This window comes from Stegostoma tigrinum, chromosome 28 (genome assembly GCF_030684315.1).
Source record: "Stegostoma tigrinum isolate sSteTig4 chromosome 28, sSteTig4.hap1, whole genome shotgun sequence".
In the NCBI taxonomy this organism is placed as follows: Eukaryota; Metazoa; Chordata; class Chondrichthyes; order Orectolobiformes; family Stegostomatidae; genus Stegostoma; species Stegostoma tigrinum.
In genome coordinates, this window is record NC_081381.1 from 14,693,489 (window position 1) to 14,707,479 (window position 13,991).

Here is a 13,991-nt window from a genome sequence, read left to right on the forward strand (position 1 = left end):
ATATACCACACTTCACAGCCTGGGACACTATATACCACACTCCCAAAGCCTGGGACACTACATACCACACTCCCACAGCGTGGAACACTATATACCACACTCCCACAGCCTGGGACACTATATACCACACTCCCACAGCCTGGGACACTACATACCACACTCCCACAGCGTGGAACACTATATACCACACTCCCACAGCCTGGGACACTATATACCACACTCCCAAAGCCTGGGACACTACATACCACACTCCCACAGCGTGGAACACTATATACCACACTCGCACAGCCTGGGACACTATATACCACACTCCCACAGCCTGGGACACTCTATGTCCCACTCCCAGAGCCTGGTACACTCTAATCACTACTCTAGAGGCTGGTATCTTCTACACAACCCTCCCTGAGCCTGGTACATTTTATACAAACTTCCCAGGGCGCAGTACACTCTCTCGCATCCTCCAGAGCCTAGTACACACAATAGCATTCTCTCAGATTATAAAATGTGAGGCTGGATGAACACAGCAGGCCAAGCAGCATCTCAGGAGCACAAAAGCTGACGTTTCGGGCCTAGACCCTTCATCAGAGAGGGGGATGGGGTGAGGGAACTGGAATAAATAGGGAGAGAGGGGGAGGTGGACCGAAGAGGGAGAGAAAAGAAGATAGGTGGAGAGGAGAGTATAGGTGGGGAGGTAGGGAGGGGATAGGTCAGTCCAGGGAAGACAGACAGGTCAAGGAGGTGGGATGAGGTTAGTAGGTAGGAGATGGAGGTGCGGCTTGGGGTGGGAGGAAGGGATGGGTGAGAAGAAGAACAGGTTAGGGAGGCAGAGACAGGTTGTACTGGTTTTGGGATGCAGTGGGTGGAGGGGAAGAGCTGGGCTGGTTGTGTGGTGCAGTGGGGGGAGGGGACGAACTGGGCTGGTTTTGGGATGCGGTGGGGGAAGGGGAGATTTTGAAGCTGGTGAAGTCCACATTGACACCATTGGGCTGCAGGGTTCCCAAGCGGAATATGAGTTGCTGTTCCTGCAACCTTCGGGTGGCATCATTGTGGCACTGCAGGAAGCCCATGATGGACGTGTCATCTAAAGAATGGGAGGGGGAGTGGAAATGGTTTGCGACTGGGAGGTGCAGTTGTTTATTGCGAACCTAGCGGAGGTGTTCTGCAAAGCGGTCTCTCAGAGCTTGGTACACTCTACACCAGCCTCCCAGAGCCTGATACACTCTACACTGCCCTCCCTGAGTGTGGTACACTCTATAGCACCCTCCCAGACCTTGGTTCACTCCTCACCAGCCTCCCAGAGCCTGGTACACTATATCCCACCCTGACCGAGCTTGCGTACTCCATATGCAACTTCCTTCAACTGTTCCTCAATGACCTTCTCTCCACCATAAGGTTAGTTTTGGGGATGTTCAGTAACAGTCATGACTCCTCAGATGCTGAAACAGTCCATGGTCAAATGCAACCAAATCTGGCGCTGAAAAGTGGCAACTGACATTCATGCCACACAAATGCCAGGCAATGCCCATTTCCAACAAGAGATTATCTAAGCACCGAACCCCTTGACATTTTAATGGCATTAGTCTCACTGAATCTCCCACTATTAACATCCTCTGTGTTACCACTAGTGAGAAACTGAACTGGACTCACTGTATAAAAACAATGGCTACAAGAGCAGGTCAAAGTGCAGGAATACTGCAGCAAGTAACTCACCTCCTGACTCCCCAAATGATCAAAGGCCATTCCCATTCTCTTCCACCCTCTTCCATTGGGCAGCAATGCAAAAGTTTGAAAACACATATGAACATATTTAAGAACAGTTTCTTCCCCGCTGTTGTCAGATTTATGAATGGACCTGTCATATATTAGAGTCGATCTTTCTCTGCACCTTCTCTGTAATTTTAAAACCATATTCTGCATTCTTACCCTGAGGTATGATTTGTCTGAAGAGTACACCAAACAGTACTTTTCAATATATCTTTGTCCATTGATAAATCAAACCAGAGCAGATATGCTTCATTCACTAAAGTGATATATAGTTCACACCCAGAATCTGGCACACTCCATTCATTTACCAGGGCCTTGTATTGTGTGGTATGAGTGTATCATGCCTTTTATTCTCCATTATCACTCCCCCCAGAATCACACACACACCTGGTATATATTTATCATCTGATGTACTCTATTCACTAATCCAGAGTTTGTACGATTTGCTGAGTATGTAGTCTACTCCAGAATCTACTCCGAACCTGGTGTCTGTATCACCAGAAACTAGCAATGAAACCCTAGAGTCAGGTTATTCTGCAGAGTTTTGTGAAAATACTACCCATGTTCACTGCATTATAAATCCATCAGACTTTAAGGCATAGGAGCAGATGTATGCCATTCAGCGCATTGAGTCTGCCCTGCCATTCAATGGGATCATGGCTGGTCTGATATTCTTCAACTCCACTTTCTTGTCTTTTCCCTGTAATCTTTAATTCCCTCACTGATTAAAAATCTGTCTGTCTCTGCCTTGAATAGACTTTAATCGCACGGCCTCGACAGCCCCCTGAGGGAAAAAAATCACAGATTTACTAGTCCCTGAGAGAAGATGTTCTTCCACAACCCTGTCTTAAATGGGTGACACCATTCCCTAAGGTTTTGCCCTTTGCACTGAGACTCCCGATATCAGGCTCTTGTTTATAGGTATTTATTATTAATTCCACAGGCTTTACACTTCCCCAGCTCATCCCCCAGATTGTGTGCATGTGCCTAAAACTACTCACTTCTCCCCGCCGCCCCAAGTTGCCTGCCCTCCTCGCCTTAATTTCTGTGAGCACAGGTGACACGATGACCATGGCCGATCCCTCTCGGGTGATCTGACCTGCCAGTGCCAACCCTCACCTGTCCAGCCCCACTGCTGATGGGCACACATGCCCCAATTTTGGATGCCCTATCAGAGTCAAAGGCTAAGGGGAACACGATGGCTCAGCGGTTAGCACTGCTGCCACACAGCACCAGGGACCCAGGAACGATTCCAGGCTCAGGCAACTGTCTGTGTAGAGTTTGCATGTTCTCCCTGTGTCTGCGTGGATTTCCTCTGGGTGCTCCAGTTTCCTCCCAGAGTCCAAAGGTGTGCAGGTTAGGGTGGATTTTCCATGGGAAGTACAGGGATTAAGAGGGGGGAAACACAAAGTGGAGCTGGAGGAGCACAACAAGCCAGGCAGCATCAGAGGAGCAGGAACGCTGATGTTTTGAGTTGGGACATTTCTTCAGAAATTACTATCCCTGATGAGTGGGGGAGTTGCTCTGGGTGGGATGCACTTCAGAGGGTCTGTGCAGACTCAAAAAGGGCGAATAGACTGTATCTGCAACGTAGTGATTCCATGAATGACCATCACCCATTCCTGCAGGCACAGTGACAGGATGGCTGAGGGTGGTCTAAACTGCAGACTAGTCTGGGAGGATGTGCAGTGACTGTGCTGGACCTGCTGACTAACAATCTCGCCTCTGCTCTTGAGTGCAGATGTCTCCCTGACTGACACTATGACACTATCCCCTTTGAACATGAGTGTAGACATCTCCGTCACTGATAATATCCCTATGGGCTTGTAGGCAGACAGCTCCCTGACTGGCATTACCCCTATGGATGTGAGTGCAGACAGCTCTCTCCCTGATGATATCCACGAGGGACTGAGTTTGGACAGCTCCCTGAATGAGGCTGTCCCTGTGCACTTGATTGCAGATAGCTCCCTGATTGACACTATCCCCTATGGACTTGACATTGAACAGTTCTTTGACTGACAATATTTGTGATATTCATAAATGATCTGGAGGAAGGTATAGATGGTATGATTAGCAAGTTTGCAGATGACACTAAGATTGGTGGCATAGCAGATAGTGAAGGGTACTGTGGGAGAATGCAGCAGAATATAAATAGATTGGAGAGTTGGGTGGAGAAATGGCAGATGGAGTTCAATCCAGGCAAATGTGAGGTGATGCATTTTGGAAGATCCAATTCAAGAGCGAACTGTAAGGTAAATGGAAAAGCCCTGGGGAAAACTGATGCTCAGAGAGGTCTGGGTGTTCAGGTCCACTGTACCCTGAAGGTGGCAACATAGGTCGACAGAGTGGTCAAGAAGGCTTACGGCATGCTTTCATTCATTGGACAGGGTATTGAGTACAAGAGTTGGAAGGTCATGTTGCAGTTGTATAGGACTTTGGCTCAAACACATTTGGAGTACTGTGGACAGTTCTGGTTGCCACATTACCAAAAGGATGTGGGTGCTTTGGAGAGGGTGCAGAGGGGGTTCACCAGGATGTTGCCTGGTATGGAGGGTGCTAGATATGAAGAGAGGTTGAGTAGATTAGGATTATTTACATCAGAAAGACAGAGGCTGAGAGGGAACCTGATTGAGGTCTACAAAATCACGAGGGGTATAGACAGGGTGGATAGCAAGAAGCTTCTTCCAGAGCGGGGGTCACAATATCAAGGGGAGAGGGGAAAAGTTTAAGGGAGATATGCTTGAAAAGTTCTTTATGCAGAGGGTGGTGGGTGCCTGGAACACGTTGCCAGCAGAGGTGGTAGAGGTGGGCACGATAGCATCATTTAAAATGTATCCAGACAGATACATGAATGGGCAGGGAGCAGAGGGATACAGATCCTTGGAAAATAGGCGACAGGTTTAGACAGAGGATCTGGAATGGCGCAGGCTTGGTGGGCTGAAGAGCCTGTTCCCGTGCTGTAATTTTCTTTGCTCTTTGTTCTTTGTTCAATCTCCCCAATGGACATGAGTGTGGGCAGCTCCCTTACTGACAGCTCTTTGCTCTTTGTTCAATCTCCCCAATGGACATGAGTGTGGGCAGCTCCCTTACTGACACTATCCCTATGGACTTGAATGCGGACAGCTTGCTGGCTGGCATTACCACTATGGATGAGTGCAGACAGCTCTCTCACTGACAATATCCACTATAGATTGAGTTTGGACAGCTCCCTGAATGATACTGTTCGTGCGCACTTGAGCGCGGACATCTCCCTGCCTGATACTATCCCTCTGGACTGGAGTGCGGACAGTTGTCTGACTGACAATATCCCCTATGGAGATGAGAGCGGACAGCTCCGTGACCGACACTATCCTATTTATTTGAGAGCCGTCAGGTCCCTGACTGGCACGCTTCCTGTGAAATTGTGTGCAGGCAGTTCCCTGACTGGCATTATCCCTGTGGACTTGAATGTAGACAGCCCCCAGAGTGGCATTCTTCATTATTAAAAGAGTGCAGACAGCTCAGTGACTGGCCTTCTCCCCTACAAACTTGAGAGCAGCCAGCTCCCTGACTGACACTCACCCCTAAGGTCTTGTATGGAGACAACTCCCTGACGCTATCCCTATGGACTTGAATGCGGACAGGTTGCTGGCTGGCATTACCGCTATGGATGTGAGTGCAGACAGCTCTCTCACTGACAATATCCACTATAGATTGAGTTTGGACAGCTCCCTGAATGATGCTGTCCCCGTGCACTTGAGCGCAGACATCTCCCTGTCTGACTCTATCCCTATGGACATGGGCGCAGACATCTCCCTGTCTGATTCTATCCCTATAGACTCGAGTGCAGACATCTCCCTGCCTGACACTATCCCTATGGACATGAGTGCAGACATCTCCGTGCCTTACACTATCCCTATGGACATGAGAGCAGACATCTCCCTGCCTGACACTATCCCTATGGACATGAGTGCAGACTTCTCCGTGCCTTACACTAACCCTATGGACATGAGAGCGGACATCTCCGTGCCTGACACTATCCCTATGGACATGAGTGCAGACATCTCCGTGCCTTACACTATCCCTATAGACTTGAGTGAAGACATTTCTGTGCCTTACACTATCCCTATAGACTCGAGTGCAGACATCTCCCTGCCTGACACTATCCCTATGGACATGAGTTCGGGCATCTCCCTGCCTGACTCTCTCCCTATGGACATGAGCGTGGACATCTCCCTGTCTGACTCTCTCCCTATGGACATGAGCGCGGACATCACCCTGCCTGGCACTATCCCTATGGACTCGAGTTTGGACATCTCCCTGTCTGACTCTCTCCCTATGGACAGGAGCGTGGACATCTCCCTGTCTGACACTATCCCTGTGGACAGCTCCCGGATTGATATTATCCGTAAGGACTTGAGTGCAGAAAAAAACCTGACTGATAATACTCCTCTATAGGCTTAACTGCAGACAACTACCTGACTGACACTGTCTCCTGTCGCCTTGGGTGCAGATAGCTCCCTGGCTGACATTGTCCCTGTGGACTTCAGTATGGACAGCTCCTTGACTGAGAGTCACCCCTTTGGACTTAAATGCAGCCAGCTCCCTGACTGATTCTATTCCAATGGATTTGAGCACAGACACCTCCCTGTCTGACCCTATCCTTATGGACATGAGTGCAGACTGCTCCCTGAGACTTTTAGACGAGGTTTACTGTGGGATACTACATGCTTGGTGCAAATGCCAAAGTCCCTGACCTCCCAGCTGTTGGCTATTTCAATTAACCACCTGCTCTCATGCTAATATTTCTGTCCTGGGATGACTATAATCTTCCTATGAGCCGCAACGCAATCTTGAGAAACAACTCCTTACTTTCTGCTAAGGCACGTCATGGTGTTTAATAAATCAGTTGCACAATTTTAGACTCGGACTGAATAATGCGTATCCTCCACTTTTCTGATGTTCTTCCCCCACCCTCTGACCCCCTCCCTGGCCTTTCCTTGTTAGGTTAGATTATTTTGCTGTCAGCCAAGAGGAACCAGTTCCACATTCCCCACCGATTTCACATCACTTTTTCTCTTTCACTCCAATTAGCAACCCCTCTGTCATTTGCACTGTGCCCCCACACCACCTGTTCTGCTCATTCCTCCTCTGCTTCATCAAAAATGTAAAAAGGACCACTTTGCAGCTCCTTTCAGTCTGTAGAAGTCATATCTGACTTAAAGTGTTAACCCTGTTTTTCTCCCCTACAGATTCTGCCAGAGTCTCCCCAGCAATTTCTGTGTTTGACTCTGTGGTCTCCCAGGTCAAGTGGGAATCAGTTAGCTCAGTTGGCTGGAAACCTTGTCTGTGATGCAGAGTAATGCCAAGAATGTGGGTTCAATTCCTGCTGTTGGCTGATGAAGGACTCTCCTTCTCAGCCTCTCCCCTTGCCTGCGGTGCAGGGACCCTCATATCTTTTTCTCTCTCTAATGAGAGTGTGGCCTGTGGTCTGAAAAGACTATGGCGACTTCACTTTTACTATGGTTAGTTTTCCGATTATCCCGATTGTACAGTGACTTTGTTACGACCACAACCCCTGGTGAGTAACACAATTTTTAATAAGCAACAACGAACATTAATTAGGAAGCGCTGCTGTCTGATGAGAACCTCACTGTGCTGCTTTTAAAGAGCGAACAAGACACAGTGAGATGATCTCCATGTAGAGATGGGCCTCACTGGACATTTTTCCCAATTGTACCACACACCTTGTAATAGCCCACACTGTTCAGAGTCTGATACGATTCTGCCCTGCGTGTTGTACAATATGACACCAACCATTCGTGCTTTGTGGTTGGGCTAAAGTGATACTTTCTCTCTGTGCTGAGTTTGAAGGCCCAGCTATTTAGTCAGGATAGAGGATGAACTGCAATAAGGATGAGTTGCATGGACCTGTTAGGCATAATTCCAAAGACTATCAGGAACCAGGAGAGACATAGCTGTCTCCATCAGGACCTCGTACTATGGCTGGGAATCATAACGACATCATTTATATGTGATACAACAATCAAGTATACACAAAGAGAAAGTTGATGGCTATCATAAATGTTATAAATGTGTGCAAACATTATAATGGAAAAAGAGTTAATCAAATAATTTGCATCGGTCTTTACGGCAGGGGATATTTCAAACGTCCCACTAATACTAAAGAATACGGGGAGGCAAATTAGTACCGTCACCTTCAATAAAGAAGTAAATAAACTAATGGGCTAGCATCCAAGGACTCTAAAAGATGTGGCTACAGAAATGATGGACACATTGGTTGTAATTTTCCAAAAATCCTTGCGTCTGGAGAAGTATCAGAGGGTTGGAAAACTGCCAATACGATGCTCATTTAAAAAGAGAGGGAAGCAAACAGTTGGTAACTATATGCCAAGTATCCTAGTGATACTTGTTGCAAAAATATTGGAATCAATTATTAAGGAAGTTGACGCTTGGAAAATCATTATCAAGTAAAGCAGAATCAGTATGGCTTCACAAAAGGGAAATGGTGTCTGAGTAATTTATTAGCGCTTTAGGAGAAAGTCTCAGTCAGGGTGGATCCAAAGGGAACAAGGTGATGTATTGTATTTGGACATCTAGAAGGTGTTTGACAATATACCTCACAAAAGTTTAAGTAATAGAATAGAACACACAATGTTGGAGGGAATAAATTGTCATTGATAGAGAATTGGTTAATGGGTAGGAAACAATGAGCTGGGATATGTGGTTCTTTTGGACATGACATTTACTCAAGATTCACACTGGTATATCAAATAGATATAGAGGATTGCAAGACATTATCTTGAAGAAGACCAACAGAGTTATTCTCAGTGTCCTGGCTAACATTTGTCACTCAATCAACAAGAAAAGAACAGGTTACCTGATCTTTATCACATTAATGTTTATAAGAAATTGCTGCAATTAAATTGGCTACCATATTCCTTGCATTGCATGGCTACACTTCAAATGTACTTGATTGGTTGTGGAGCATTCTGAGACATCTAGAGGATGTGAGATGTGCTGCTTAAATGCATGTTTTTTTTGAAAACGCATTACTCACACAGTCTCATGGTACAGATTTTCAACCTGCAGTGTAGCGTAATATACTAAAACAGCTATGAAATCCTGCTGTACCAGACAATACAATAAATTCCAGCACCACTTGTCCCCAGAGAATTTGACCTAATTGCAGCTTCTGTCTGTCTGCTGTGATGTTCAGCCAGCAATAAAAAGGGAAATGACTGACAATAAATAAACTTATTCCATCTTAACACATCAAATTTAGCAGGGACTGGAATATGTCCAAACAGTAAACTGCTATCTGTTTAGAATGGTTGTTCCCATAACCGCTTCTGTTTTATACAGTGTTTATTGATATATAAATTTCCAGGTTATATTCTTTTCAGTGACATCCAATATTATTTTGTTAAGATCACGTCAATATTTTTCTCATTCCTTTGCTTTTAGTTCAGCATCCACAAGGTTAGAGAATATTTCATCAATTCCAACTCATTATTTATCAGGAAATATCCAAATTTTAGTAATGGTTAGCTTTTTTCAAATTATAGGATTACATTGAGAACATTAATGAAATGTGAGACCTGGATAACATCCACTGGGGCAGGAGAAAATTCTCTATTTTTATTTTCGCAGACCATAAGACCATAAAATATAGGCACAGAATTAGGCCATTCGGCCTATTGAGTGGATCATTGCTGATGTCTTTCTCAACCCCATTCTCCTGCCTTCTCCCTGTAATGCTCGATGCCTTCACCAATCAAGAACCTATTTAACTCTGTCATAAAGACATGCAATGACTTGCTCTCCCCAGCCCTTTGCAGCGATGACTTCCAGAGATCTCTGACTGCAGAAATTCTTCCTCAACTCAGTTCTGAAGGGTCATCCCTTCATTCTGAGACTGTGCCCTCAGGTCCTAGTCTCTCCTACTAGTGGAAACATCTTCTCCTCATCCACTCTATCCAGTCCTCTCAGTATTCTGTAAGTTTCAATCATATCCCCCTCATCCTTCCAAACTCAATTGAGTACAGAACCAGAGTCCTCAACTGCTCTTCATATGACAAGCCCTTCACCCCCAGAATCATTCTTGCAAAACTTATCTGGACACCTTCAATGCCTGCACATCCTTTCTTAGAACCGGAACCCAGAATTATTCACAATATTCCAAATGCAGCCTGACCAGAGCCTTATACAGCATCTGAAGTGAAACTCTGCTTTTACAGTCTAGCCCTCTTGAAATGAATTCTAATTTTGCATTTGTCCTCTCAACCACCAACTGAACCTGTATGTTAAGCTTAAGAGAATCCTGGGCTAGGATTCCCAAGTCCCTTGACAACACAGTGTAGAGTTGGAGGAACACAGTAGGCCAGGCAGCATCAAAGGAGCAGGAAAGCTGATGTTTCAGGTGGGGACCGTTCTCCTTAGTGATGGTTACTACACTCACGTTGGCTCCCAATTCTTTTGAAGGTCTGGCATGCAGCTGGTATCTTCTACATGAAGACTGATGCAAAGTACTTAAACAGTTCCTCTGCTATTTGCCTGTCCCTCATTACTGCTTCATAGACATGCAGGGCAAGGTCATCAGTTCAGAGGCTCTGGAATGGGTTAATATCATCAGCAAACACTCATTGCCAAGAAACATAAGAATGTAAGAACTAGGAGCCATAGTTCCTCAAACCTGCTCTGCCATTTGATATGATGTTGTTGATCTCTCTGCCTCCCTGCTCCTTCTCAGTGGCTGTAACACTATATTCGGCATTCTGTTCTATTACCCTGATCTCTTTGTATGGAACGATCTGCCTGTAGAGCACGCAAAACAACACTTTTCACTATATCTCAGTACACGTGACAATGGCATATCAGAACAAATCAAATCAAATCAAAACGATCATAGTTGATCTCATCTTGGCCTCAAGCCCAATTTCCTGCCCACTCCTTATAATTCTTCACAAATTAAAAGGTTGACTATAGCCTCCTTAAATGTACCCTATGTCCCAGCATGCTCCTCACTGTGGGTTGGTGAATTCCACATATTCATGGTACTTTAAGAGAAGTAATTTCTCCTCATCTCTATGTTAAACCAGCTGCACCTTATCCTAAAACTGTGATCTCTTGTTTTTGTTTGGCCCACGAGGCAACCCCTCTCTTTGTCTTCTTTTCAATCTTATATACCTTTTATACCTCAATTAGATCTCCTCAAACCAGTAGCTCTACTATGTTCATTGGGTGAATACAGTATCACACAGAACCTTGTATGAGATAGCCTCCCTGGTAATAGTTAGATTTGACTGAATTATAGATCCACATGCACATCCCCAAAACGGAGATAATTTGGGGCTGGAATTTAGAGACCCTCACAGCGTTCAGACATAATAATAAGTTCATTGCTCACTGAAGGGATCATTGAAACAATAGACTCAGCAGAGACTACCATCTCTGACATGGGCAGCTGGTTATATCACATTGCTGGCTTCCTTTAGGCATCAGCTGTCACTGACTATGTGCAAATTGCCAATTATGCCTTTAGCAAACCATCCTGTCGTGTAACGAAGGATGACAACAGAGACTGCACTTCTAAAGGAATCCACTGTGTGTGATGTGCTTTGTAATGTCCTTGAGTCATGAAATGCACTCTACAAGCACAAGTTCTTATTTCCATTAAAGTGTGAGTTATTTGCAATAAAATAATGTACATCAGTGTGTGCAGGTCAAGCAGTGTCCACGATACTTCTGTTGTGACACAATTAAATGTGACACAGCTCACTGAAGGAGAAGGCTAGACGGATGTCTGGCTGCTTGGGGATATAGGCCAGGCAATGGACTCATGACTGATTCAAACAGAAAGGTGCATGCATGTGATTCATAAGATTTGAATTTCTTGTTGCAGATATCAGGGCAATCAACATAATGTTGCAGATGCCCCAGTGATGTTGCATTTTAGACTAAACGGTTTGGTGCGAACAGAGCCAGAGGTTTCAGGCTGCAGCTGGATTAACAATGGAGAAACAAAGTGATGATAGTGTGGAGGAGCCATCAACAGGATATTGGTGCACACTGCAATTGTCCACATTATCGATTGGCCACGGTTTGTGTGTTTGGGAGACTGTTCATGTTAATTTGCTCACGTTCACTACATTCTCACTTAAAGAAAAGAGTTCTTCCTTTTCCACAACATAAAAAAATGCCAGGTGACAAAATCTATCAGCACTATAAACCAAAAATGTTGGCGATCTGTCAGTGAATCAGACAGCATCTGTGAACAGTGAAAGAGAGTTAATGTTTTTCACCTATTTTTCTTTCTACAGATACTGCCAGATCCTGCTGTGTTTCTCCAGCACTTCCTGTTTTGTTTCATTATTTCCAGAATCCACTATTCTTTATATTTATTTTAATATTTTTATTATAATGGCCTCTCAGAGAGGCCAATCATTATTTTGGTTATTGAATTAGTGCATGTGGCAGGGGGTATTTGAGGATAGATTTGCACTGTGGTCAAGTTGTGCGTTAAAATTTGTGATCTGCTTCGTATGATGACGTATCAGGGTGGCACGTTGGCTCAGTGGTTAGCACTGCAGCCTCACAGCTCCAGGGACCCAAGTTCGATCCCAGCCTCAGGCAACTATCTGTGCGGAGTTTGCACATTCTCCCTGTGTCTGCGTGGGTTTCAAAGTCCAAAGATGCACAGGCTAGATGGATTGGCCATGCTAAAATGCCCATAGTGTTCAGGGGTGTGTGGGTTATAGAGGGATGGGTCTGGGTGTGATGCTCCAAAGGCCGGTGTGGACCTGTTGGGCGGAAGGGCCTGTTTCCACACTGTAGGGAACCTAATCTAATATTGTGCCCTCTGTAATGTTGTCCTATACCAGGGGCTAATTCAGGGCTAGTTATTGGCTGAGCTGCCTGGGAACAGGAGGGTTGGCATTTGCACCTAAAGTTAACATAGGTATATCCACAGCAATACCAGGTGTACCCAGAGATAGTAGGAACTGCCAATGCTGGAGACTGAGATAACAAGGTGTAGAGCTGGATGAACACAGCAGGCCAGGCAGCATCAGAGGAGCAGGAAAGCGGACATTTCGTGTCTGAGAAAACTCTCTGCTGCCCAAGCCTACGCTGCCATGCAATAAGATGTTCTGATCCCCTCACACTGTCTCCACATTCTACAATTACCTTCATACTCAAAGATCTGTCAGTCTCTGGCCTGAATGCACTCAAGGACACTAGCCCTCCAGTGAAGTTCCAAAGGTCCTCAACCAGTTCAACAAAGGCATTTTCCTTATCGCAATAATACCTAATTCCAGACTCTCCAGTCACAGAAAATGCTCTCCCAGCATTTACTCAGTCAAACCCCTTCAGAGCTTTATATGAATGAATGAAATTACCTCTCATTTTTTTCTGAATTCCATGGAATATAAACTGGGGTTCCTCAATCTCTCCTCCCTTCGTCTCAGGAATCAGTTCAATGAATAATTACCATATTCTCTTGACAAAGGTATCTTTCCAATGAGACTGAAATAGTACACATTCCTCCTGGCATGGACTCATCAAAGCCTTGTTCAATCAGACAAAGACTTCTTTACTCCAATCCCTTTGGAACAAAATCAAACAAGCCTTCTATGTTTCTAATCATCTGATGTGCCAATATCTAAACTTTCTGCATTTCATGTGTCAGGAAACTGAGGAATGCCAACAATGTGAAAGTCTTTCATTATTTATAAACTGCTCTTCTATTACTTCACTCCCTCTGAGGATAAGTTTATGTAACACCATGTTGTAATCCATTTGACATGTTCTTGCCCAACTTATTGACCTGCCTAAAACTTCCTTTGTATCCTCCTCACAACTTACCTTCCTACCTAAACATGGAAGCATTACACTTGATTCCTTCATCTAATTTATCAATATAGATTGTAACAAATTGATGCTCAATGCTACATCCTTTTTCTGTTTGTGATAGGGCAGCTTGGGCTCCTCCCTGAAATCCTGAACTATTTTCCTGGTTTGAGATCATTATCCATGGGAGCCGTGTCCAGCAGTCTTTCTGTTGTATGAAGGAAGTCCTTTACTGTCAGAACAGGTCAATTTGACAGAGTCACATTGGCATGCCAGTTTGGTTTGACTTGTATAATAAAGAAGGGAATGAAGACAACTAACTCTTAATTCCCCGAAATATAAATGTGAGCCTTATTAGTTACACATTGTTCCACAAT